Source organism: Canis lupus, unplaced genomic scaffold (genome assembly GCF_048164855.1).
Source record: "Canis lupus baileyi unplaced genomic scaffold, mCanLup2.hap1 Scaffold_258, whole genome shotgun sequence".
Taxonomy (NCBI): Eukaryota; Metazoa; Chordata; class Mammalia; order Carnivora; family Canidae; genus Canis; species Canis lupus.
Window position 1 is genome coordinate 52,407 of NW_027326504.1, and position 26,266 is coordinate 78,672.

The window sequence follows — 26,266 nt, forward strand, 5'->3', positions numbered from 1 at the left end:
TTTATTTAAAAAACTCTCACACTAAGAAATTTTTTGATATATGCTATCCCATAAAGTACTTTTTGTCCATTATTTTTGTGATTTTTTAAAAAAGATTGTCTTTGTAGTTTTGTTCCTTTTTAATGCCTTTAAAATTCTGCCAGTTTTACAATACATTTTTTAAAAAGTTCTTAAAGTTAACATATAGTGTTTTTAAAGTTAACATACAGTGTAATATTAGTTTCAGGTGTACAATATAGTGATTCAACACTTCCATACATTACTCGATACTCATCACAAGGGCACTCCTGAATCCCTATCATCTACTTTCCCCATCCCCACCCTCTTCCCCTCTGGTGGCTAGAGGGACAGTACATTTTAATTATGGACAATCATGTTACTCTTGTGATTCTTTTGTTAAAACAATTTTAATTGTTTCACCATATAATTATTTTGTAAATTCCTCCCAAATAAGTAAGATTTTAATTTTGATTACTTTTATTTTAAATGAGTTTGGGAGGAATTGACAGTTTAAAAGATCTTTTTAATCCAGGTTTATCTATAATGTCTCTCCATTTATTTAAGTCTTCTCTTGTGCCATTTAGTAACTTTTTCTTTTTAAAACTAAATTATGATCACATGGTTAAAATATGAATACATTCCTGTTAAACAATGAAAACTAATAAATTGTAATTTTGTATTCAGATATATCACTTTTCCCTCCATAGGGCTATTCAAAGTTATCAATTGACGTGTACCCCTTCAAACTTTTGTATGCATCTACATATGTGTAAATGTACCCAGAAACATAAGTATGGTATCATGCTGTAGTATTTTTTGGTTTATATGAACTGTAACATGTAATCTACATTTGTGTGTATGTGTTCTGCTTTTCATTTTTCTCTCCTAATAATATGGCTGACTTAGAACCTTTTGCATACTAGAATATTAGAATTCCCTTATTCTTTTAAATTGTTGATTTGTGTTGTTGACCAGTAGAATGGATGTACTATGGATTATTTATACATTCTCTCTCTCTTTATTTAGGTTTATCTATTTATTTGTCAGAGAACATGAGTGGGGGAGGGGCAAAGGGAGAGGGAGAAAATCCTCATGCTGGCTCCCTGCTGAGGGTGGAGCCTGTCACAGGGCTCAATCTTGAGGCCCCCAGATCATGACCTGAGCTGAAATCAAGAGCCTGTTGCTCAATTGACTGAACCACCCCGGGACCCCTATTTTTATATTCTCTTAGTGGTTATGTAGATTGTTTCAATTTTTTATGATTATAAGCAATGCTAAGCCACAGCCTATCCATATATCCTTGTACACACTTAGAAGTTTTTCTCTAAAGTAGATTTTGAGAGGTGGAATTGGTCAAAGGGTATGCATATATAAAAGTTTGATTAAAACTGTCTAGTTCTTCTCTACAAATATTTTTTTCCAATTGGCATGCTCGCCAAGAATGCATAAAAAATTCATTTCTATGCTCTCATCAACACTTTGTATATTAAACACCACAGGAGATGGTAAAATGAATAATTATTGCTCTTGTGAAATTTATATCCAATGTGATCAAGTATAAAAATAGTCATAACAAGGCAACAAAAATAATGCATTAAAAGTAGTTGAACTTGTGGAAACCATAGCTAAAATGCTTGATGATGAGAAAAAGGATGTTATCTTTAAGATGCCCTTAGTGAATTCTTCCCGGCCAAAAGGGTAGGCTCAGAAACTCAATTTGTTGGCCCACTGAGTGAACTCATTTTTCAGGAATAGATTCACAATAAACAAACTTCAGAGTCTGAAGTAATAAACCAATTTATTAATGTACAGGAAGATAAGGAGTGCCAAAGGTTTCAGACAGGCTCTCCAACTGTCACCTTCTGTCCATGGATACTCCACACAGAGAGCCAAATTATCATTCAAATGTCAGCTAACCCAGTTTTTAGAAAATATATGCACAAGGCAGTCCATTTAGCATGTGCTATGTGAAGCCCTTCAACTTGGAAAACCAATTTATAATCTTGATCATTGAGCATTTAATGAGAAAGAGGAGAGAGAGTGGAGGTGGTAATGGGAATCACCATTTCCACAATGTGGGATATACCTGCCTCTGGTCAGAGAAATGTTTCCTAGGCAGAGACATCCTCTCTTTTGGACACTGCTGGGAGGGGCCCAGCCGATATTTACCTCTGCTGTTCTCTCTTCTCTGAGCTCACAAGGATGGACCTATCTGATGGGTACATTATATTTCATTACAATCAAGCATTATTCTCTAGGAGCAATCCATGTTTTTTAATCCTAATAATAAAATCAATAATTATAGTAGTAGTGTTTATTTAGGGCTTATGATATGCTAGGCACAGTTCCAAGTGCTTTAAATACATTGACTCATTTAATCCTCTTTAAAGTGTCTTTCTCTATCTCCATCTTTGTCCATCATGTATTTGTTTGACAGCTCATCATCTCTTTGAGGGAGCATTTATTTTAGTTATGCATTCTTGGAGTGGCCCTCAATAAGGGCACAATATATGGAAACACAAAATACATCGAGAATTCTAAGTAGAAGTGATTCTTTTTGATTAGGTCAATAAGGGAAACTTCTCATGAAGGAGAGGAAGGGGCTTTAAAAAGTGAGTAGAATTTTTATGGATGGAAATAGAAAATTCCCCACTCTAAAAAAATGAACAACAGTTTTTCTGCTTAAAAGGTTACATTTCACTTAACTGAAAAGTTTGCTTACATGAAATACTTAATTCCTCAATAATACCTGACACATAAAATCTATTTTATAAAAAGTTACTGGGCAGGCCCAGTGGCTCAGCGGTTTAGCACCGCCTTCAGCTCAGGGCCTGATCCTGGAGACCCAGGGTCGAGTCCCAAGTCAGACTCTCTGTATGGAGCCTGTCTCTCCCTCTGCTTGTGTCTCTGTTTCTCTCTCTCTTTCTCTCTCCTGTGTCTCTACCTCTCTCTCTTTCTCATGAATAAATAAATAAAATCTTTAAAAAAAAGTTTGCTATTGAGGGTAGGGCTGGGGAGACAATATGGATATTTTCCTGTAAAATTCTTATCATCTGATTAAATTAAATGGAAATTAAAATAAAAGACTGTTATTGGCCTTTTCTTTCTAATTGTGTTTCTCACACACTTGGACAATTTATATCTTAATGAAAATGAGGCTCAAGAGATGCTTTTAAAATCCAGGAGGGGAAATTAGAATGCATTCCCCTTGATTGCAGCATTTGCTATTTTAAAGGGAAAAAACATCAGTGGTCACTTATAAATTGTGATTCTGACCTACATTGCAGAGCTAGCAAATTTCCCTGCGAAACTGATCAATAACACGCTGTTGAAAGAGGACCTTGCTAACAGCCTTTCCTTAGAAAAAGCTAAGGTTGACAGTCCAGGAAACAATTTTTTCAATTTCATCTACTCTCTTGGAATTCCCAGCAGGTAAAATTGCTCCCTGTTTCATAGTCACAGAAGCATTTCCCTTAAAGTAATAATGTTGGTGTTGATTGCATTTTTTATTTTATTTTTAAAAAAGATTTTATTTATTTGTTCATGAGGGACGCAGAGAGGCAGAGACATAGGCAGAGGGAGAAGTAGGCTCCCCACTGAGCAGGTACCTTGATGCAGGACTCTATCTCAGGACCCAGGGATCATGACCTGAGCCCAAGACAGACGCTGAACCACTGAGTCACCCAGGTGCCCTTTGATTGTATTTTTAATATGAAACTTATAAGTAGGTGCTTCTGGGTAATCATGGTAGCCAGCTAGCTGTATCTGACACCCTTTCTCCCAGCTTCTGGTACAGTGCCCTGGAAAGATGCATAGAGAATACTGAACTGCAGCAGAGGAGGAAACAAAAGGAAAGGCAGTGAATCAAACTTCACATGAAATTTCTGCTATCATCAGTGGAGCAGAATTGAGATTCTTGTTTTTGGATTATGCACCACCCATCCAATTTTTAAAAAGATTTTATTTATTTATTCATAAGAGACACAGAAAGAGAGGCAGTGACACATCCATCCACTTTTTATATCAGAATAGAATAAAGAAGCTCAAGGTTGATAGGAAGAGATATTATTGAGCTAACCTCTTTGTAAAGGCAGACATCCCCTCAATCAGGATTTCCCAACTTTGGCCCTATTGACATTTGGGACCAGACAATTCTCTGTTGTGGGGGACTGTTCTGTATAATGTGAATGGCTCAGCAGCATTCTGGTCTCTACCCACTGGATGCTAATAGCGCGTCCTGACCCCTGGTTGTGATAATCAAAAATGTCTCCAAACATTGTCAAGTTCCTTCAGGGAGGAAATAGTTCAGGTTGAGAATCATGATATAGATGACTAGCTTAGCTAGAGCCTCCAGCTTCTCTGTCCTACCTCTCTTTTGTCTCTTTTCTTTTTTTTTTTTTATGACAGGAAGTCAATGGGGAGCACATTGCAGTGCCCTGACAGCTGAGGCAACTTGTCCCTAAAAAGATTTTAAGAAACTCATTTGGATCAAGATTCATCCATGGTGATAGAAGTTAAAGTAACGGTTATCTTTGAAGGAGAAGATGGGAGGGATGCAAAAGAGGCTTCTCCAGTGGTAGAAGCATTCCATATCTTGATCTAGGTGGTGGTTATCCATCTGATAAAATTCAATGAGCCCAACTTTTAGGCTGAGTACAATTACTATATTTAAGTTATACCTCCATTAACAATAAAAATAGAGAAAAAGAAAAGAAAAAGAAACTCCAACACAAGGCATATCAAAAGGAAAAGGACAAGGACTATTTCTTTGAAGATTGATAGTGAGAGTGAGCCTTTGAAAATGAAAAGATGTGAACATTTTAGAATGTATGTGCTTGCATCAAAGAGCTCTGCTTTGGGAGCCAGTAGATTATCACGTAGTCCATGCTGGTGGCTCTCTATCATTCCTATGAAGTAAAGAGGAAATTAGAATTAAAAGCTGGGGCTATAATTCAACCTTTTGTCATAATCTTGGAGTGATTTCAGCAAACTACAAAGATAATGGATTAGTTTTAAAAATGCAATGGATTAGTCCACCTGAGCCATGCCAACAGAAATGGAGTGCATATGCCCAGAAAGTTAAGAAGGAGAAGCTCCATATGAGCCACTCATCTGTCTCCTTGAATGCAAGCACTGTACTAATCAGTATCCCATACAGGTCTTCTACTGCATGGGTAATGTTCTCTAAGGCACAGTCCTCTGTTGCCCCTCTCCCAGTAACACCAATGCTTTTACATCTAAATCTAGAAAGCAGTGTCCTGGGGCTAGAGTGCAAGGGGCCGGCCATGGCTTATTTGTTTGGGGAATAGAGTTCCTGCAAGTAGAGCATTATGTCCAGAGCAAGAACAGTGAACAGGAAGTATACTTGGAATAAAGCTTGACATGAATGTAGAGCAGTTAGAATTCTAGAATGGTCAGTGCAATAGTGGCAGATCTGGCACCTCACATTACATATCATCTACGTAAAAATGGTGTGCCCACTACGTTTCATGACAATTTTTCTAGCCTTCCTTCCTGCCCAGGTCTCTACCTCTAACAGAGATTTGGAAGCTGCTGCTGTTGTTCAAAGCACCAGCGAGTGGGGAGGCATCAGGCATCTGCCAGTTCACAAATCTCAGCAGGTTCATATTTGAAACATGATCATTCTGTCCAGAGTGGCTGGTATGTCTGAAACCCTTTAGTGTGCTGCGTGTGGTTAATCTGTTAGATCTTCAGGATGTCTACAATGGTCAGTTTGTCCAGGTTAATGAGAGGTCTGTGCTCTTTCTCTTTTTCTTTCTTTCTTTCTTTCTTTCTTTCTTTCTTTCTTTCTTTCTTTCTTTCTTTCTTTCTTTTCTTTCTTTCTTTCTTTCTTTCTTTCTTTCTTCTTCTTCTTCTTCTTCTTCTTCTTCTTCTTCTTCTTCTTCTTCTTCTTCTTCTTCTTCTTCTTCTTCTTCTTCTTCTTCTTCTTCTTCTTCTTCTTCTTCTTCTTCTTCTTCTTCTTCTTCTTCTCCTCCTCCTCCTCCTCCTCCTTCTCCTTCCTTCCTTCCTTCCTTCCTTCCTTCCTTCCTTCCTTCCTTCCTTTCTTCCTTCTTCCTTCCTTCCTTCCTTCCTTCCTTCCTTCCTTCCTTCCTTCCTTCTTCTTTTCTCTGGTATCTCTTCTAGGTCTAGATGAACTCTAGTATGTTTAGGAGGCAAAGAGGACTGAGAACATATGTGGCTGGGCTTTGGATATGTGCATGGAGCTCCCGCATGCCACTTTAGGACATGGGTTCCCACTGGCCCAAGATTGTTCCACTGGCATGTCTTAAATAGCTTCCTCCTCTTCTAAAGAAGGGGAAATCACCCTTGCCTTGCCTTGTCCTACTTCCTAGCTGCTCCCTGCCAGGGATATTCTGCAGAGGTGAGACAGTCTGGTTGTATCTTGCCCAAACCCCAGCCTGGGACCCAGGAGACCCGGGCAATAGAGACTTCTTCCCTTTGCCCTTTCCCAGTGTCTCACTCTCACCTAACACTGTCATAGATTAATGGATTCCCCATCAGTGGCCTCAACATACTTCTATTCTACCTCCCAGCTTTGTGTAGTAAGAGCCATTATTCATGGATTCACTTATTTATTAGTTCATGCATTTATTTAGTAAGCATTTATTATTTCTTATTTGACATCTATTGTGTTCCAGGCATTACTTTATGGGTGAGGGCTATAGCAATATATGAGACAGACAAGATCCTTATTTTCTAGAGTTTATTTCTTAGTAGAGAAAACAGACTAAGTGAATAAACAATCTAACAAACATATATTAGAAGGTGGTAAGTGTTATGATGTAAATAAGACCAGGACATGTGGTACTGACTGGGGTAGGGTGGGGAGTACTTAGAAGATGTAGTAGTTTGTCTACACAAATGAGACTGTCAAAGGCTTAGGAACATCTTAAAATAGCCCCAAGTTTATTAACTGTGGTCCATACCTGATAGCCTATTGGTATCCATTTTCTCCTGTTCTTTCCAAAACAAACCACTTTCCAAGTGTTCATTTGTCTCGGGGAAAGCTGAGTGAACTAGCTTCAGTGGTTGGTCCTGATTAATAGCACCCAGTCACAGTAACATCATTCCCTTGCCAGTAATTGGTCTAAGAATCTGAGCCTAAGCCAATCAGGATATAGTATTTTCCTGTCACTAGAGATCTGTTCAGGAATGGGCACCTGATCCATTTTGAGGCAGTGAGAAGTGCAGGGGAGTTTTCTGGAAATGTCTGGGATGTTTTCTGCTCTTAATGGGAAAAGATGGTCTGTCTCTTTTACTAGATGTGAATGAGGAAGTAAGCAGACAGTTATTCTTGGCAGGTGGCCTACAGCCATGAAGGAAATACTCCTGAGAGGAAATCTGACCCTCAGCATAGCTGAGTGTAGAGAAGGAAATTATCTGGTTCTTGAGGACATTAGTGAACCTCTAAGCCAGCCCATTTTGAAAGCCTGATCTTCAGCACTCATCATTTCTGTAGAGGTCACAGCTTCTGTTTATGCACAGGGCAAGCCAGAGAGCCCCTAGGAGCAGCCCTCAACCAGTGGATGAGAGATGATGGATGACTTCCCCAGCTTTGTCTCTTGCTTGAGACAACTCTGAGCATCCTATGTGACAGAGAAGCCCTCTCCAAGTAGGGAACATTTACACTGAGCTGTGAATGACAACAAGAAGCCATCAGTGAGAAGAGTACTCACAGCTGAGGCACTAGGCTGGCAAAGACTAGTGTAGGATTTGTTTTGGCATATTCTAGAATCAGAAAAAGGAGAGCAAGTATGACTGGGCCCTGGTTAAAAGACAGCTGGGGTTCTAGAATCAGGCAGTTTGGTTAAGTCCTCCTCCTTGTCTTGCTTGCAGTTTAGTCTCAAGCAAGTTCCTTAACCCTTTTGAATTTTAGTTTCCTCATCTTCAAATGGACTTAATAATTGTACCCACATGACAGCATTGTAATGAGAATCAAATGAGCTCATGAATGTGAAATGTTTATTATAGTCCCTGGCCCAGAGTAGTTATTCTCTCATCTAGACTAGGTTTGCTTGCCTAATGTTCAATTTGCCATGGGTTTTACATCTTTCTGGGGTCATTGTCAGAATAAAATCACACTCTGCTGAAACTTGGGACTACAGAGTACGAACCACTGTGCTGGTAAACCCCGAGGAACCATAGCTAAGCATTTTATATAGAGAGATTATCTGGATCCATTTAGAGCTCTAGCTGCCCCAGAATTTTTTTCCTTGCCAGGAAATCTGGAAGCATGCCTTAAAAGCTTGCAAATGTGAGATCAGTGTATCATCTGAGCAAGAACACATCGCCTCTCCTGTAGCAGCCCCTGCTATAAACTACCAAAAGATAATCTGTCAAAATCCATAAAGACTGTGGCTCATGATAAACACTTGGCCAATTTGTCCATCAAATAAAATTAAAAACCTACTACAGACATGCTATTGAGGAAAACTGGAAGTGCTAATACGGTTCCACTGGAACACACATAATTTATTACCTGACTGGTCTTGACACATGTATTGTGGGCTGCTTTGAAAGCCTGTCTCTGGACTATGCGCTCTAAAGGATATTATTACTTTAGGAAAGATTCTGAAGTAACCCTTATGTCGATGGCCATCAAAAATTCTCCTGCCTCTTTAGGCCATGTTCAGCTTCCAAGGAAGCTACTGCAAAATTGCATATGTTAATTGCACAAGTGACTATGCAAAGTAATTCCAAAGCTTACCTGCAAGAGACAGGAATTCCACCCAGAATCCTTTAGCTGTGTGTTATCACGAGGCCACGAGGAAAGCTTATTGGATTTAATAACACATATTTGCTTACAACAAGGGCCAAGAAAATGTGTTTCAATTCACCTGCCAGAAGTGATATTTTCTTTTGAGCTCCCTGTCAGAGAGTCTAGTAAAATAATACAAACTGCTAAGTAATATTTATCTAGGGCAAGTAATATTTTTCTGACTTCTAGAAAGCTCTTAAAATAATCAAGCTTCTCCACATTTAGTCAAAAGCAGCTAAGTGACCATTTCTGTCTACCATCACTTGCTAATTTTCTATAATTATGTGCTATTAAAAGTGAAATGAAGAGATAGAGAAGGATACAATTACTCATTCTTTAACCTTATTAATAATAATAGTAATAATGACAGTTGATATTATGACAGCTTACCAGGGCCCAAGCAATATGCTTAACACTTAACTTATACCCATCTCATTTGATATTTCCAAAAAGTCTTTGGGAGAGGAAGATGTATTGTCATATTTTCTTAATAGGTGAGAAACAGAGACTTTAAAAGGTTAAGACATTTGTTCACAGTCACACTCTTAGTAGATGACTTGGTTGCATTTCTAACTTGGACTGCCTGGATCACATATTCACCATATACTCTGCCTCCTCTGGTCCTAATTTACACATCTATATTTGTCTTCCTCTTCTAGGTGACTGGGGAGTCCAGGGTGCAGCCCAGACAGAGTTTCCAGACATGGTGTGGGAATGAGTGGGGCTGGCTCACAGCTGAGGGCATGGAGCAAAGCGTGACTGGACCAGAGCTGCAGGCCATGGGAGGGCCAGGCAGGGAGCAAGGGGATGTCTGAAATGCCCACTCCTAGTCCAGTGGCCCAAAGTAAAGGAACAGCAACAGAGAACCTGCAAAACGGAGCAAGCAAGTTTGGCAGGCAGCCTGGGGAGATTGCCAGAATCTGGGGAGACTTAGGTAATGGGGACTTATCAGAGGATGTCCAGGGCAAAAGTACTGGTGGGCAGAGCTGGGAAGGATGCTGAGCACATTCCCATGATCTGTGAGAAAGAGATAGTCATGTTTTCGCTCTTGCATAGATCTCATGAAGAGTAAGAGAAATAGCTCATGTGCAAGCACTTTGCAAACTCTGAGGTGAGAATGTTGTTACAAAGGGTTGTCTGTGTTTGTACACCCAAGGTCAAACAATCTGTGCATCTGTGTTTCTCTGGCAGCAGCCTTGGCCATAGATTGCTGACCTAGGACACCTCAGTTAGGTTTAGAACTCGGAGAAAAGTAAGAAGATAGTTTTAGCAAAGAAAGAGAGGAGATAACTTTCCAGCTTTCTCATGTGTTTTTGGGGGAGGATATTCAAATGTACCAAGAGAAGAATCAAAACTATTGCAAAATAATGCTTCAGTGTTGTGGTTTCTAGGTAATAATATGTGGCATATTATGAACTGGATACAGGATTTAAAATGCATATGGTGGATTTTATCTTGTAGCTCAATTCAACCTTGGTTAATGGCAAAGAGAATGTCCAGGGTTTGTGAATGCTGTCATTATTCTGGGCAGGACAGCATGACGGGGAGTTGCACTCAGATGCCATCAGGGAGGAGAGAACCTGATTGAGTTTAACATCCCCATTTCTTTTTTTTATATATAAATTTATTTTTTATTGGTGTTCAAATTGCCAACATATAGAATAACACCCAGTGCTCATCCCATCAAGTGCCCCCCCTTCAGTGCCCATCACCCAGTCACTCCCACACCCACCCACCTCCTCTTCTACCACCCCTAGTTCGTTTCCCAAAGTTAGGAGTCTCTCATGTTCTGTCTCCCTTTCTGATATTTCCCACTCATTTTTTTCTCCTTTCCCCTTTATTCCCTTTCACTATTTTTTTATATTCCCCAAATGAATGAGCCCTTTGTCCTTCTCCGATTGACTTATTCCACTCAGCATAATACCCTCCAGTTCCATCCATTTCTAAGCAAATGGTGGGTATTTGTCGTTTCTAATGGCTGAGTAATATTCCATTGTATACATAAAAGGCATCTTCTTTATCCATTCATCTTTCGATGGACACCAAGGCTCCTTCCACAGTTTGGCTATTGTGGACATTGTTGCTATAAACATCGGGGTGCAGGTGTCCCGGCGTTTCATTGCATCTGTATCTTTGGGGTAAATCCCCAGGAGTGCAATTGCTGGGTCGTAGGGCAGGTCTATTTTTAACTCTTTGAGGAACCTCCACACGGTTTTCCAGAGTGGCTGCACCAGTTCACATTCCCACCAACAGTGCAAGAGGGTTCCCTTTTCTCTGCATCCTCTCCAACATTTGTGGTTTCCTGCCTTGTTAATTTTCCCCATTCTCACTGGTGTGAGGTGGTATCTCATTGTGGTTTTGAAGTGTAGTTCCCTGATGGCAAGTGATGCGGAGCATTTTCTCACGTGCGTGTTGGCCATGTCTATGTCTTCCTCTGTGAGATTTCTGTTCATGTCTTTTGCCCATTTCATGATTGGATTGTTTGTTTCTTTGCTGTTGAGTTTAATACGTCCTTTATAGATCTTGGAAACTAGCCCTTTATCTGATATGTCATTTGCAAATATCTTCTCCCATTCTGTAGGTTGTCTTTTAGTTTTGTTGACTGTATCCTTTGCTGTGCAAAAGCTTGTTATCTTGATGAAGTCCCAATAGTTCATTTTTGCTTTTGTTTCTCTTGCCTTCATGGATGTATCTTGCAAGAAGTTACTGTGGCCGAGTTCAAAAAGGGTGTTGCCTGTGTTCTCCTCTAGGATTTTGATGGAACCTTGTCTCGCATTTAGATCTTTCATCCATTTTGAGTTTATCTCTGTGTATGGTGCAAGAGAGTGGTCTAGTTTCATTCTTCTGCATGTGGATGTCCAATTTTCCCAGCACCATTTATTGAAGAGACTGTCTTTTTTTCCAGTGGATAGACTTTCCTCCTTTGTTGAATAATAGCTGACCATAAATTTGAGGGTCTGCTTCTGGATTCTCTATTCTGTTCCATTGAACATCCCCACTTCTGTTGAGTACAGGGTGGAAATGTGTGGGGCTGGTCTTGGGGTCCTAGAGAACACACTGTTGGGTTTCTATTCCACTCCAGCAGCCCAGGGAACTAGAGTTAACAGCAGTAGGAGGCAGCTGTTTTCATGCAGCAGCCACAGGGAACACATCCAGCAGGGTGGCTTGTGCCTGATTTGGCTGGCAGCAGGACCAAGAAGGGACTGGGCAGAGGCACCGCTGTTACCTGGCATGGAGGCCTGGCGAAGAGCAAGCCATAAGCAGAATGCTGGAGGTTTTGCAGCTTCACCAATAGTTGGGAAGAAGCTGTGTAGAGACATTTCTCTACTGGAAATGCCCTTGGCTTCTGCTGCATACCATTTACTTGAGGCTGAATAGGAAATAGACATTGACATCAATCGGCCCTCTGCATCATTATCTGACAGAAGAATGCCAAGGACAGTCAGGAGAAATAAGTAAACCCATCCTTTCAGTTTGTAGGGGAAACACCAGGCTAGAGAAAGCCTTACCTTTGGGCTGAGTAAGCAGGGAAAAACCAGAAGAGCCAATATTGAAGAGAAAAATGGAGAACTCACTTTTCAGGATGGAGAGAAAAAGGACAAAGAATTTAATGACAAATGAATAGCTAAGAATCAGAAGGTAGTGATTAAACAGAGATAATTGAGGTTTCTAAAAAAAGGAGATTAGAGCAAAAGACTGAGAGTGACATTCAGATACATAAAAGAGGAAAACTTGCCTGATCTGTGGGAGCCCTGATTATGTATTTGGAAATCACTCATGCAGCATCTGCCTATATTAATGAAAACTTACCTAGGCACACCTTGGTAATTTTTAAAAATTTTAAATTCTTCCAAAGCATCCAGGGAGAAAATCAGGTGGCCTGCAAAGGAAGCAAATCCTATTTTACTCTGGTATACTCTCTATAGTATTAAAGTTTAGAAGAGCATAGATTATAGGGAGATATGGGCAAAGATTTGGTACAGGGTACAATAATTTTATTATTATTATATATATAGTTCCATTTCTGAAAAGGTAAGCTCAGTAGTTACCAAAGAAGGTTCCCTAAAAAAAAAAAAAAAAAAAAAAAAAAAATGACTCTAGCTGGTCTAAAGATAGGAAACTCAGTAATGGGAAAATTCTTGTACAAAATGGTTTGCTCTAAACACAAGAGATCCACAAGTTAAATTTAAAGAACTGTTGCAAATATCGTTCTAAACCAAAGAAAAATATCAGAAGCACAATTGGAAAAAATACATTTAATAATAAATTTGGCAGGAGAGGTTATGTATGTTTGTCCAAAGTACTTGACACATAGTACATTCTCTATAAGCATTTGCTGAACGAATATAGGATTTTTACCATGTATGCAGAAATAAGTTGGAGAAATGAGGATGGCCAGGAGTTGGAGGAAGCTGAGTCATTTCCTCTTTCCCCTGCGTAAAGCAGAAAATGCAGGAGGGTAAGTGGTGGAACTTTCTGTTCCTTTTATGCCTTGTTCTTTCAAAGTGAAAGTCAAGTTCATTATTTCCAAGTGATTAATATTGTAAGCTCAAAGGGGCTTGGTCACATTCTCTGAATGAATAACTGAGGTCATGCATTTAGGAAGTGTAGAGCACTCTCAGAGCAGACAGGTACCTCTTGCCATATAAAAACAGTGCTGTCTCGGCGGGGAGGAGGCTGCTTCAAGATGAAGGTGAACATCTCTTTCCCAGCTATTGGCTGCCAGAAACTCATTGAAGTGGACGATGGATACAAACCTCATACCTGTTATGAGAAGCATATGGCCACAGACGCTGCTGCTGCTGCTCTGGGTGAAGAATGGAAGGGTTACATGGCCTGAATCAGTGGTGGCGATGACAGGGTAGGCTTCCCCATGAAGCAGGCGGTCCAGACCCACAGCTGTGTCCACCTGCTGCTGAGTGAGGGGTGCTCCTGCTACAGACCAGGGAGGACCGGAGAAAGAAAGTGCAGAGCTGTTCAGGGTTGCCTTGTGGATGCCAGTCTCAGTGCTCTCAACTTGGTCATTGTGAAAAAGGGGAGAAGGACCTTCCTGGCTTACTGATACTACTACGCCTTCTCACGGGGAGTCCAAAAGAGCTAGGAGAATCCACAAACTCTTCAGTCTCTCTAAGGATGATGCCCACCAGTATGTTGTGAGCAAGCCCCTAAATAAAGAAGGTGAGTAACCTAGAACCAAAGCAGCCAAGACTCGGCATCTTGTTACTCCATACATCTTCCAACACAAACATCGGCGTATGGCTCTGAAGAAACAGCGTACTACGGAAAATAAGAGGCTGCAGAGTAGGCTAAACGTTTGGCCTTGAGAATGAAGGAAGCTAAAGAAAAATACCAGGAACAGATGGCTGAGAGGTGGAGGCTGTCCGCTCTGAGAACTTCTACCTCTAAGTCTGAGTCCAGTCAAGGATGAGATTTTCTAAGTTTAACAAATAAGATCAGACATTAAAAATGTGTCTTCCTGGGTTTCTCGCTGTCAGCCAGGAAATTTTTCACATTGTTCCTCTGGATTTATATGATTCACTGAACTAAGTTAGCTAGAGCTTTCATTTGTAGAGAATTGATTGCAGATTGATTCACAACCATAATTCTTTTAAGGCAACCACTTAACAATGAGTCACAAAGTTGGCTTTTATAGGTGTCTGTATCTCTAGCTCACTCATTGCTGAGCAGTGCTATTTCTTCGTAGAAACAGTTCACTTTGAGGTTATGGGGACTTTATCCAACAATTGATAGTGGTTTGTGTTTATAAACAACTCCAAAATTGTTTGAGTCCAGCCGCTGCAGAGTGACGGAAAAATTAGTGAGGACTATGTGTATAGTTTGTCCCAGGGAAGACAGGAAAATTTTTTCTGGAGATGACTGATTTCAGAATCATTTGGTCACAAACCCCAGTGGCTGAAGGATTTTTTTTACCTTTGGGTTTATTATTATTCACACATATTGGATCATCTTTCAGATAATATGAAGTTGTTCCCTGATTTGAGGGTGAAGTCTAGGGAAAGTCATTATCTTTGTTCTAGGAAAGAAGCTTCAGGAGGGTGTACAATTCACCTGCCTCCTGAATTGGAGCTTGGTCCAGAATGAATGTGGCAGTGGGTTGGGGATTTCCTGGGAATTTCTTTGCTTTGCTTGAGATGTGCCAGAGATGTACAACCCTGTTCTTTGTTTTCTATTCTCTATTATATCCAGAGAACATTTAACTCTCTGTTTGAAGAAGGCTAAGGCTGGATTATTTTTGCCTGAAGATTATTGACTTTGTGAGTTATCAGGGGGTAAATTTTACAACACTTTTCCTGAATATAAATGTTATGTATACGTTGCAAGTGTGTTTTTATATATGCATACATGCATATGTATATACATATATAGTGTTTCAAAGCTAAATTCCATATTTTTATATTACCTATTTCTTTATTGTCAGTGCCTTTATGAAGTCAATAATCTTGACTTTATTACTATTACTTAATAGAAACAAAGGCAGGAAACAAAATCATCTTTTAAAAATATTTTAAATGACAAACTCTTATCTCCTAGCATCTGTGTAATTTTCTCAATAATCATGATTTCTTATCTCCTAGCATCTGTGTAATTTTCTCAATAATCGTGGATCGTAATGACCCAGTAGTTTGCAGAATATTTCCACCCACATATGTGTTCAGGTACTATATATGTATATATATATATACATATATATTTGAAAAATCACTTGATTTGATTCTATCACATAATATCCAAAAGACTTGGGACACCTGGGTGGCTCAGCGGTTGCTGAGCCGAAAGTAGGGTGTGATCCCAGGGTCCTAGGATCGAGTCCCACATTGCGCTCCCTGCGAGGAGCCCATTTCTCCTTCTGCCTATGTCTCTACTTCTCTCTGTCTCTCATGAATAAACAAATAAATCTTAAAAAAAAAATCCAAAAGTCTTAATTTGTCATGTGTTCCCAGTCCTACTGTTAGTAAAGAGCTCCTGTAATTGCAGGGTTGCTAAAGGAAGAATGGTAGTTTAGGTCACTAGTTTTCAAATTCATTCATTCACTTGTTTTGTCTGTTTCTTTGTTCATTCATTCAGTAGGAGGGAGAAAATAAAATTATATATATGAATACAGACACACACATACACACTCACACACATATATAATTTAAGGGAGATTGAATTTGCCAGCTCACTGCAGTCTTCTGATGTGTGTTAGGGTGCTTGGTGGTGGATGGGGTGTAGGGGATAAGGAGATTTTCATAGAAAGGTAAGAGAGAGAAGAATCAATATTTGGGGGCAGCTTTGGAGTTTGGAGAAAGGATTTTAGGAAATGTTGCTATGGGTCTGTGTTGGCTACCCTTTGGCATTCTTGTAGAGATACCATTAGATATCTATTTTTGGCTACTGGGAAGGGTTTCCTGGAACAAGAGCTTGCACAGAGAGTGAATGTGTGTGCTAGATGCTGATGATACAATGGTGGCCATAAAGCACATGCTCTCTGCTCTCATGAACTTACATACTAGCAGAGGAGCTGGCATGAATCAATATCCATCAAATATCATTCATTCATTCATTTATCAATTATTATTTTTAAAAAAGATTCTATTTTTTTATTTGAGAGAGAGAGAGAGAGAGAGAGAGAGATAGTGAGAGAGATGGCAAGAGAGAGCATGAGCAGGGGAGAGAGGGAGAAGCAGACTCCCCACTGAGCAGGGAGTCTGACAAGAGGCTCAATCCCAGGACTCTGGGGATCATGACCTGAGCTGAAGGCAGATGCTTAACCACCTGAGCCACCCAGGCACCCCCATCAACTATTTTTTTAAAGCACCTATACAATGTTCCAGGCTGTTTTAGGTCCTTGGGATTCTGATTCATCAGTAAAACAAGAAACAAGACAATACTATTCCTGCATGTGGTGGCTTTATAATGTGCCAACCTATCTTTTTTTTTTTTTTTTTTTTTGGCCTTGAATAGAAAACTATTTATTTGGGGAGAGTTTTAGTTTTTTGTTGTTGCTGTTTTGTTTTGCTTTTCTTTTTTAACATTAAAAAATTTTTTTTTGGTTTTTATTGAAGTTCGATTTGCCAACATATATTATAACACCCAGTGCTCATCCCATCAAGTCCCCTCAGTGCCCATCACTCAGTTACCCCATTCCCCCTCCGCAACCCTTTGTTTGTTTCCCAGAGTTAGGAATCTCTCATGGTTTATCTCCCTTTAATTTTTCCCACTCAGTTTCCCTCCTTTCCCTTATTTCCCTTTCACTATTTCTTTTTTTTTTTTTTTTTTTTTTTTTTAAATTTTTATTTATGATAGTCACAGAGAGAGAGAGAGAGAGAGAGAGGCAGAGACACAGGCAGAGGGAGAAGCAGGCTCCACGCACCGGGAGCCCGACGTGGGACTCGATCCCGGGTCTCCAGGATCGCGCCCTGGGCCAAAGGCAGGCGCCAAACCGCTGCGCCACTCAGGGATCCCCCTTTCACTATTTCTTATATTCCACGTATGAGTGAAACCCTATGATGATTTTCCTTCTCCAATGGACTATACAAATCAAAACCACAATGAGATACCACCTCACATCAATGAGAATAGCGAAAATTAACAAGACAGGAAACAACACATGTTGGAGAGGATGTGGAGAAGGGGGAACCCTCTTGCACTGTTGGTGGGAATGTAAACTGGTGCAGACACTGGAAAACAGTGTGGAGATTCCTCAAGAAGTTAAAAATAGAGCTACCCTATGACCCAGCAATTGCACTACTAAGTATTTACCCCAAAGATACTGATGTAGTGAAATGCCAGGACACCTACATCCCAATGTTCATAGCAGCAATGTCCACATAGCAGCAGTTGTCCTTCCAAACTGTGGAAGGAGCCACGATGTCCTTCGACAGATGAATGAATAAAGAAGATGTGGTCTATATATACAATGGAATATTACTCATTCCTCAGAAAGGGCAAATATCTACCATTTGCTTCGACATGGATGGAACTGGAGGGTATTATGCTGAGTGAAATACATCAATCAGAGGACAATCATCATATGGTTTCACTCATATGTGCCAACCTATCTAGGCCAGAACTACATTTCCCAGAATTTTCTCTGGGTTAGGCATGGGCATAGGAGAAATATGCATAAGATCTGAAAAGCAGGAGTGAAGCTGCAGTCATTAACCTCTGAAGGACATTGCAGGGCTCCAGGCACTGCTATAGCTCATGCATGTTGGAGCTCATCTGCTGCATCACCTTCCTAGCGTGCTAGTGGACGACCTCTGGGTCCTGCTGGGTATCCTCCTCCTGCTTCTCTGTGGCCTGAGCCCAATGTGGTGCAACTTATGGCAAGTGGGCCCACTTCTCCTGCAGATTCCTACAGCACTGAGTTTGAGTCAGTGAGTGACAGATGTAGGTTCAGTTTGCATGTATTTGCCTCCTTGTGAATTCCACGTTGCCCCCGTTCTCATGCACATCCAGGATTTTCTCCTGAATCAGTGACTCGTGGTGACTCCAGGCTCCAACCAGAAGGAGAGGCAGTAGCTTACACAGTTGCCCCACTTGCTTTCACAACTGCCTAACAACAAATCCCTAGAATAAATCCCATTCTCTATTTCTTGTAGTGGTTCTGCTGCTCTGATTGAACCCTGACAGATACTCTGTACTTGTTCACTTTACATTCTGGGTAGACAGTAAATGGCTTAATAAATAAATTGTAAAGTATGCTTAAGAGTGAAAGGTACTATGGAAAGAAAATCAGAGAAGGGAACTGGAGAGGGAAAGAGTAAGGGTGATATAGGGTACCGTGGGGGTGGGGGTAAGGAGGCAGGTGCTCTATTAAATAGGGCATCCCAGTGAACCTTATTGAGAAGGTAAGATTTGTACAAAGGCTTGAACAAGGTGAGGGGGTAGCCAAAGGAAAAGCTTGGAGGGCAGAAGGGACATAGAACCCACTCCCTAAAGCAGGAGAGTGCCCGGAGCATTCCAGCAACTTCAGGGAGCCAGTGTGACTGGAAAGGAGAGAGAGGAGGAGTACAGGAAGATATCAGGCTAAAACTGCATCGGGGGTCTGATTTGTACAGCAGGGGTTAGCATATATCAGCATGCAGACCAAATCTAGCCCCTCTGCTTGTTTTTGTACATCATCTTATTGGCAAATGGCCATGCTTGTTCATTTACACATCATCTAAGGCTGCTTTCTGGCTACCACTGCAGAGTTGAATAGTTGTGACAGAGACCATATGGCCTACACAGCCTGAAATATTTACTAAAAAATTGCTGACCCCTGATGTAGCAGCTCAGAGATTTTGGCTTTTACTCTGAATGAAATGGGACCCATCTCTGGGTTGTGGGCAAAGGAGGACCACGTTCTGGTTTATCTTATACAAGAATCATTCATATTGCTATATTGAAAGCAGATTGAGGGTAGAAGCAGGGAGACCTACTAGGAAGCTCTCATGACATCCAAGCAGGAGAGGATGCTGGCTTGGGCCAGAATGGCAGTGGGGGAGGTAGTCAGATTCTGATTCTCTTTTGGAGCTTAAGCCAAACTGACAGAATGGATTTGGGTGTGGGAAAGTAAGGGAGTCAACAAATGTACAATTATAACCTATCATAAGTGCTAGTATGAAAGGTTTCCTCAGAGGTGCCTCAGGGACCAGTGGGATGGGAGCAATGCCAATCTCCCCACCCAATGGAGCAGGGCTGCTTTGTCTGTTTTGTGTATTGGGCTTTCCACTAATAGGGTTGTTCTCAACCTTGGCTGCATGTTAGAATCATCTGGGGAGTTTTACAAGGTACTGATGCGTGGGTCCCACCCCCAAATTCTTATTTAATTGGTTTGAGTTTTGAACTGAGCATTAGGATTCATAAAAGCTCCCCAGATGATTCTTTCATCAGGCATAGTTGAGAACCACTGCTCTAATATTTTCTTTGAATAAACTTCCCATGCCTTCAGATGATGGAAAAGGACTGGTTTGGGACCTAGGAGTGTGTGGTGGAATTTGTCTTTTTAATTTTCATCTTTTTAGCACTTAGCACATTCATAATACCACCTTAATTTCCTTGGAAGGAATTTCTTCTCCCACTTGTTCATAGCCCTGGTAGAAACAGTGCCTGTCTCCCTCTGATCAAAGTGAACTTCCTGGATCTCTTCTCTCCCTTTTGTGATGCAGCCAAATGGCAGCTGTTTGACTTGAATCCAACCAGTTGGACACATGGGTATCAGAGGTGGTTGCAGGTGATTTGTTGTAGCACTGACCAAAATGCTAGCACAGTACTGTCTAGGATTTTCCACCATGAAATGATTGCTAAGTTTTCTTCCCAGCATCTTGACTCTCAGAGCTCCCTTGGTTCTTTCAATCCATTCCCAAGCCTGATGCCCTGGTCTCTGGTACCCTGTCATTCTCCTTCCCACTACCTTATATCATGTTGATAAATTCCCTATTGCTTAAGTTAGTTTTTGCTTGTAGTCAGGAACCTTATGGGTACAGAATGCCTGGGTGGCATTCTTTGCTCTATTTGTATCATGACATTATTCCGCTCTATTCATTTGGCAACTGAACACTGTGATTTCTTTGTTGGAAAAGAGCAAACAAGAATAACAATCTATTGAACTATGCTTACTCAATAGGGAACACACAAATATGAGTTGGTGCCAGGTCCTTTGGCGGTTATAATAATCATTTATAAAACTAGCATAGCTATCAATAATAACAACAATTTATTAATTATCTATTTCTCGAAAGTACAAGATTTGATTTAATATTTCTACAGATGCAAGTCTTTGGTTGAAATGCAATATATGAAAAATCATCAAAACGGTGAGCAAAACACGCTCCTAATCCTGGGGAGGAATATGTGTCAGTTTGGGCCCTGTAGCAAGTAGATACCAAGACAGAATTAGAAATGCATGAGGTTCCATGTAGGAAATATCTATGGAAGATAAGGGACAGAGGTCATAGGACCAGTTAGAATCTTCAGATCATGCTGCACGTGTGACACTTGTAGAAGGAGAAGGTGGAGGAAGAAGGATCTGGAGAAAAAACCTGGGATTGCAATGTAGCTCTGAGAAGGTCTAGATCAGGCTGGTGGGAAACTTCAGAGCAAAGATTGCCAGGGAGAGGAAGCTTGTGTTGGCCAGGAAGCCCTGGCTCTAGTGGTCCTGTGGTGCTCAGTCATTGGCTGGGAGCAACCTGGGAAGGGCCTGGCCTCAGTGTGAATGCTGGGACAGATCTCAGAGATATAGCTAAAGGTGGCCAACTAACCACATTCCTTGCAGCAAGTTCTCTCTTGAAAGATTTGAAGTGTGTACTTCCACAGAGATCACAGAAAACCATAGGAGGCAAGGGAGAATTTTTGCCTTTCAAATATCGAATTTCTTCCCCTACCTGCCCTGACCATTATTCAAGACCACATACTACGGAGTGAGAACCAAATAAATGCAAGGAAGTTTATTATAGTTTTTATGTGAGCTTTAGTAGGGAGTCTTTCAATCTGTTGTTTGAGGAGAGTGAATCATTATGAAAAAATAATGCTTTTTCTTTATCCTGGAATGGGTTAGAGGTGGGCTGCTGGGCAGAAAAGCAAGCATTAGGGTAAATGGGTAAGGGTAAACACATTTTGGGAGATTCTATCCATTCATTCTTACTCATTCACACTCTGTTCTTTCTGTTTTCTCTTTTTCTCATTCACCATCTTTTGCTCCTTCTCTATTGAATCTTTCCTATCACTATATAAACATATTCTTACAAAGTGTCCCCTTGTCTCAAATTCCTTCAAACCACCCTCCCATTATTCCACACCTATTCATGGCCAAACACGCCAGCTTTCTCATCTTTTGCACCACTCAGTCCTTACTCGGACCCCACCTTCACAGCCCCCTTAAACATTACAGTTGTCGGGGCATCCATGACTTCCATGGAGCAAGATCAGTGGCTAGTTTTCCATTCTTGCCTTGTGTGACCTTAGTAGCACCCAACTTTTGACACCTCCTTGTTTTTGGAATGCTTAGCTTTCTTGGTTTCCCACTCTCCTGGTTTTTTTTCCCCCCTTTCTCTGGCTATTCCTTTTCTATATCATCAATTGACTCCTCCTCTTGAACCAAATCTAAATGTTGGACTTTGTCTGGATTTGGTCTGAACTGAGTTCTCTCTCTTTCCCTGTTCCTTGGTCAGGGTGCTATGGCCATTTTGGGCAAGGCAGTTCTTCCACAAAATGACCCTGAAAAGAGGAATTTATGCAAGGGGTTTATTAAGAAAGGCTTCCCAGGAAAAGTGGAAAGAGTATGGGGGAAGTAGGGTAGGGAAGGAAAGACACCAATACAGTGATATTTCAGACCAAATTCCAGCCTCAGTTTGATCTCCAGAGAAGCTCTAAGCATAAATTTTACCTTAAGGTTGTCCTGGCTTGAGACAGGGAGCTGGGTATTCATATTCCTACTTCTATCAGTCATTGGCTAAGGACTGCTCTGTGTGTGTATGTGCGTGTACACATGTATGTCAGGCACAAGTATTTGATACGAGTGGATCATATATGAACTCCCAAGCATTTTCAATTGCCTGTGTTGGCAGCCAGGGCAGTCCAGTAGCTCAAAAGAAATCACTGAAGAAAGATGCAGGCACCAGCTTTTGGAAAACCTCCCAGAGGCTGGGGGATGGATGCTCAGAGTGGTAAGGAGGATTCCAGGAGATCAGAGTGGAGTGGATACAGTATTGTTACAATTGGATATGGATGGAATGGGGTGTGTGGAGGCTGAGTGTAAGGAACAGAAGAAGGGAGGATGGGTCTGATCTGAATCCCATTCATAAGAGAGGCCCCTTACAGATCTGTTTTGTGGAAAATTCTCAGGTGAGTAGCTAAGAGAAGGCTATATATGAGTTACAATGTGTGCTCATATGTGCTGTGTTGGTAGAGGCCTGCTTCCAAACTGTGGGTCCAGAAATCACTGTCTGGGGTCACCTATCCACCTGGTTTGTACTGAGGCCTGGACTCCAAATGCCCTTCATTGTACATTTCTTGTCTCCTCCTAGGACTGCTCCAAGCCTCTCCTGAACATAACAAGATCTCTTGTGGAGGGAGATGTAGGCATTCTCCATTAGGAATGAACAGGAATGTCTATATTGCTGTGTCTTTCAGAGTGAGTTTTATAATGAAGAAAACCACTAATTTGATAATTTTATTTATTTATTTATTTTTAAAAATTCTATTTATTTATTCATGAGAGACAGAGAGAGAGAGAGAGAGAGAGAGAGAGAGGCAGAGACACAGGCAGAGGAAGAAGCAGGTCCATGCAGGGAGTGTGATGTGGGACTCGATCCCGGGTCTCCAGGATCACGCCTTGGGCTGAAGGCGGGCACTAAACCTCTAAGCCACCCAGGGATTCCCATTAATTTGATAATTTTAAAAGGACTGAAGAAATTTTCCTGTTAAAAGTTAGGAAATTGTTTAATAAACACACTTGTAACTTTTTTTTAAAAAAGATTTTCTTTATTTATTTGAGAGAGAAAGAGAGAGAAGAGGAAGGGAGAGAAGGAGAGGGAGAAGCAGACTCCCTGCTGAGCAGAGAGCTGTGCATGGCGCTTAATCCCAGGACTCGGAGATTACAACCTTAGCTAAAGGTAGACAACTGAATGAACCACCCAGGCGCCCCCAACATACTAGTAAGTTTTAAAGGAACATTGTATACAGACTGCATGTAGGTATGCTGTAAACTGGGAATTGTGGAAACTGGATGCTTCATTATGTGGAAATATTGAAAAATAGAGAATGCTAACATTCAATTCTAACACCCAAAGGCAACTGGTTTTAACATTTTGATTTATTTCTTTTAATATTTTTCCATTTGTATTTTTCACATAATGCTTTTCCCATTTAATGTTATAATAGAAGGCCTTGTATATGCTATTGAATATTCTTGGAAAACATTATTTGGAGTTAACTACACAATGTGTACATACACATCTTGCTTTTTTCAACATTTTCCTGACTATTGGACCGAAAGTTTTTTATAATTCTTTTTTGTAAATACCACTGCAATGAATGATATCATAAAAATATGTGTGTGCCTAGATCAATGGAAAGGAATAGAGAACCCAGAAATGGATCCTCAACTCTATGGTCAACTAATATTTGACAAAGCAGGAAAGAATATTCACTGGAAAAAGGACAGTCCTTTCAATAAGTGGTGTTGGGAAAATTGGACAGCCACATGTAGAAGAATGAAACTGGACAAATCTCTTACACCATACACAAAGATAAACTCAAAATGGTTCAGAGATCTAAATGTGAGACAAGAATCCATCAAAATACTAGAGAACACAGGCAACAACCTTTTTGAACTTGGCCACAGCACCTTCTTGCTAGACACATCTATGAAGGCAAGGGAAACAAAAGCAAAAATGAACTATTGGGATTTCATCAAGATAAAAAAACTTCTGTATACTGAAGGAAATAATCAACAAAACTAAAAGACAACCTACAGGATGGGAGAAGATATTCGCAAATGACATATCAGATAAAGGGCTAGTATCCAAGATCTATAAAGAAGAAACAAACAATCCAGTCATGAAATGGGCAGAAGACATGAACAGAAATTTCTCCAAATAAGACGTACATGTGGCCAAAAAGCACGTGCATAAATGCTCCATATCACTTGCCATCAGGGAAATACAAATCAAAGGCACAAAGAGATACCATTTCACACAAGTGAGAATGGCGAAAATCAACAAGGCAGGAAACAACAAATGTTGTTGGAGAGGATGTGGAGAAAGGGGAACCCTCTTGTACTGTTGGTGGGAATGTGAGCTGGTACAGCCACTCTGGAAAACAGTGTGGAGGTTCCTCAAGAAGTTAAAAATAGAGCTACCCTATTACCCAGCAATTGCACTGCTGGGGATTTACCCCAAAGATACTGAGGTAGTGAAATGCCAGGACGCCTGCACCCCAATGCTCATAGCAACAATGTCCATAATAGCCAAACTATGGAAGGAGCCACAATGTCCTTCGACAGGTAAATGGATAAAGAAGATGTGGCCTATATATACAATGGAATATTACTCATCCCTCAGAAAGGACGAATATCTACCATTTGCTTCGACATGGATGGAACTAGAGGGTACTATGCTGAGTGAAGTAAGTCAATCAGAGAAGGAAAATCATCATATGGTTTCACTCATACGTGGAATATAAGAAATAGTGAAAGGGATTATAAGGGAAAGGAGGGGAACCGAGTGGGGAAAAATTAGAGAGGGAGATAAACCATGAGAGACTCCTAACTCTGGGAAACAAACAAAGGGTTGAGGTGGGGGGATGGGGCAACTGAGTGACGGGCACTAAGGAGGGGACTTGATGGGATGAGCACTGGGTGTTATATGTTGGTAAATTGAATTTAAATTAAAAAAGTGTGTGTGTGTGTGTGTGTGTGTGTGTGTGTGTGAATGATTTTCCAAAATATTTTAGAGATTGTTGTCACTTAAAAATATGTCTGAGGTTTCTTTGATGACTCATTTCTTCAAGAGATGGCTCTTAATTCCCCTCCTCTTGAGTTTGAGCTGAACACTTAGTGACTCACTTCTACTGAATAGCTTAGGGCAGAAGTGATGGGTGTGACTTTGGACACTAGGTCATAATAGGCCAGGGACTTCTTCCTTGCTTTCTCTTGGCTCACTTGTCCCTGGGGAAGCTGATGACATGTGAGGATGGTGGTCAACTAATTCTGTGGAGAGGTCCATGCCTACAGGCTGCTCCAGGCTCTCCATTCCTACAGGCAAGGGAGTCATTGTGGAAATTAATCTTGTAGCTCAGACAAGCCTGCACAAGAATGCAGCCCTAGCCAACATATTGACTCCAACCTCATGAAAGACCCAGCTGGAGCTACCAAGGTAAGCTACTTCTGAATCCCTAACTCACAGAATCTGTAAGATAAAAATGTCTGTTGTTTTTTGGATAATTTTTAATGTAACAATAGATAACTAATATACGGCTCTTGATGTATTCAAATTGCCTTTCAAAAGGTTATACAAATTTATTCACTCATCAAAAATAGATAAGAATGGCTGTTTTACTATGCCCCTTTCAATTGAATTTTTATGACTAAAGAAAAAAATCTTTGCTAATGCAGAACTAAATTATTATAAGTTCTATGTTCTTTCATTCTGCTCAGTTTAAAATTAGAGTTGCAATAATTTCAATGTCACTTAATAAAAGTTTGAAGTAAAGAAACCATTAATATGAGAACTTTGGAAAATTCACAACACTGATTTAAGTCATTGTCCTTTATTGAGAGAGGATAAGAAAGAGTAGAAAATATTTATATGTCATTTATCATAATATTTAAGTTAATCTTATGGTTATTCTTTATCTTATCATAATAAACCTGAGCTTCTGTTGAAAATAGGTTTAGCAAGAATGGCAAAATATTTCCTGTAATCTTGAGAATTTTTCTTTAATATATACAAGGACTGGTGACCTGAAACTTTAACACTATTAATGTTTCTTAAATGTACT

At 40.4% G+C, this 26,266-nt stretch overlaps 1 pseudogene; it reads left to right on the forward strand.

Moving 5' to 3' along the window:
• The first annotated feature begins 13,094 nt into the window (after positions 1-13,094).
• LOC140629799 (small ribosomal subunit protein eS6-like) lies at positions 13,095-15,613 on the forward strand (annotated as a pseudogene).
• Positions 15,614-26,266: the final 10,653 nt, after the last annotated feature.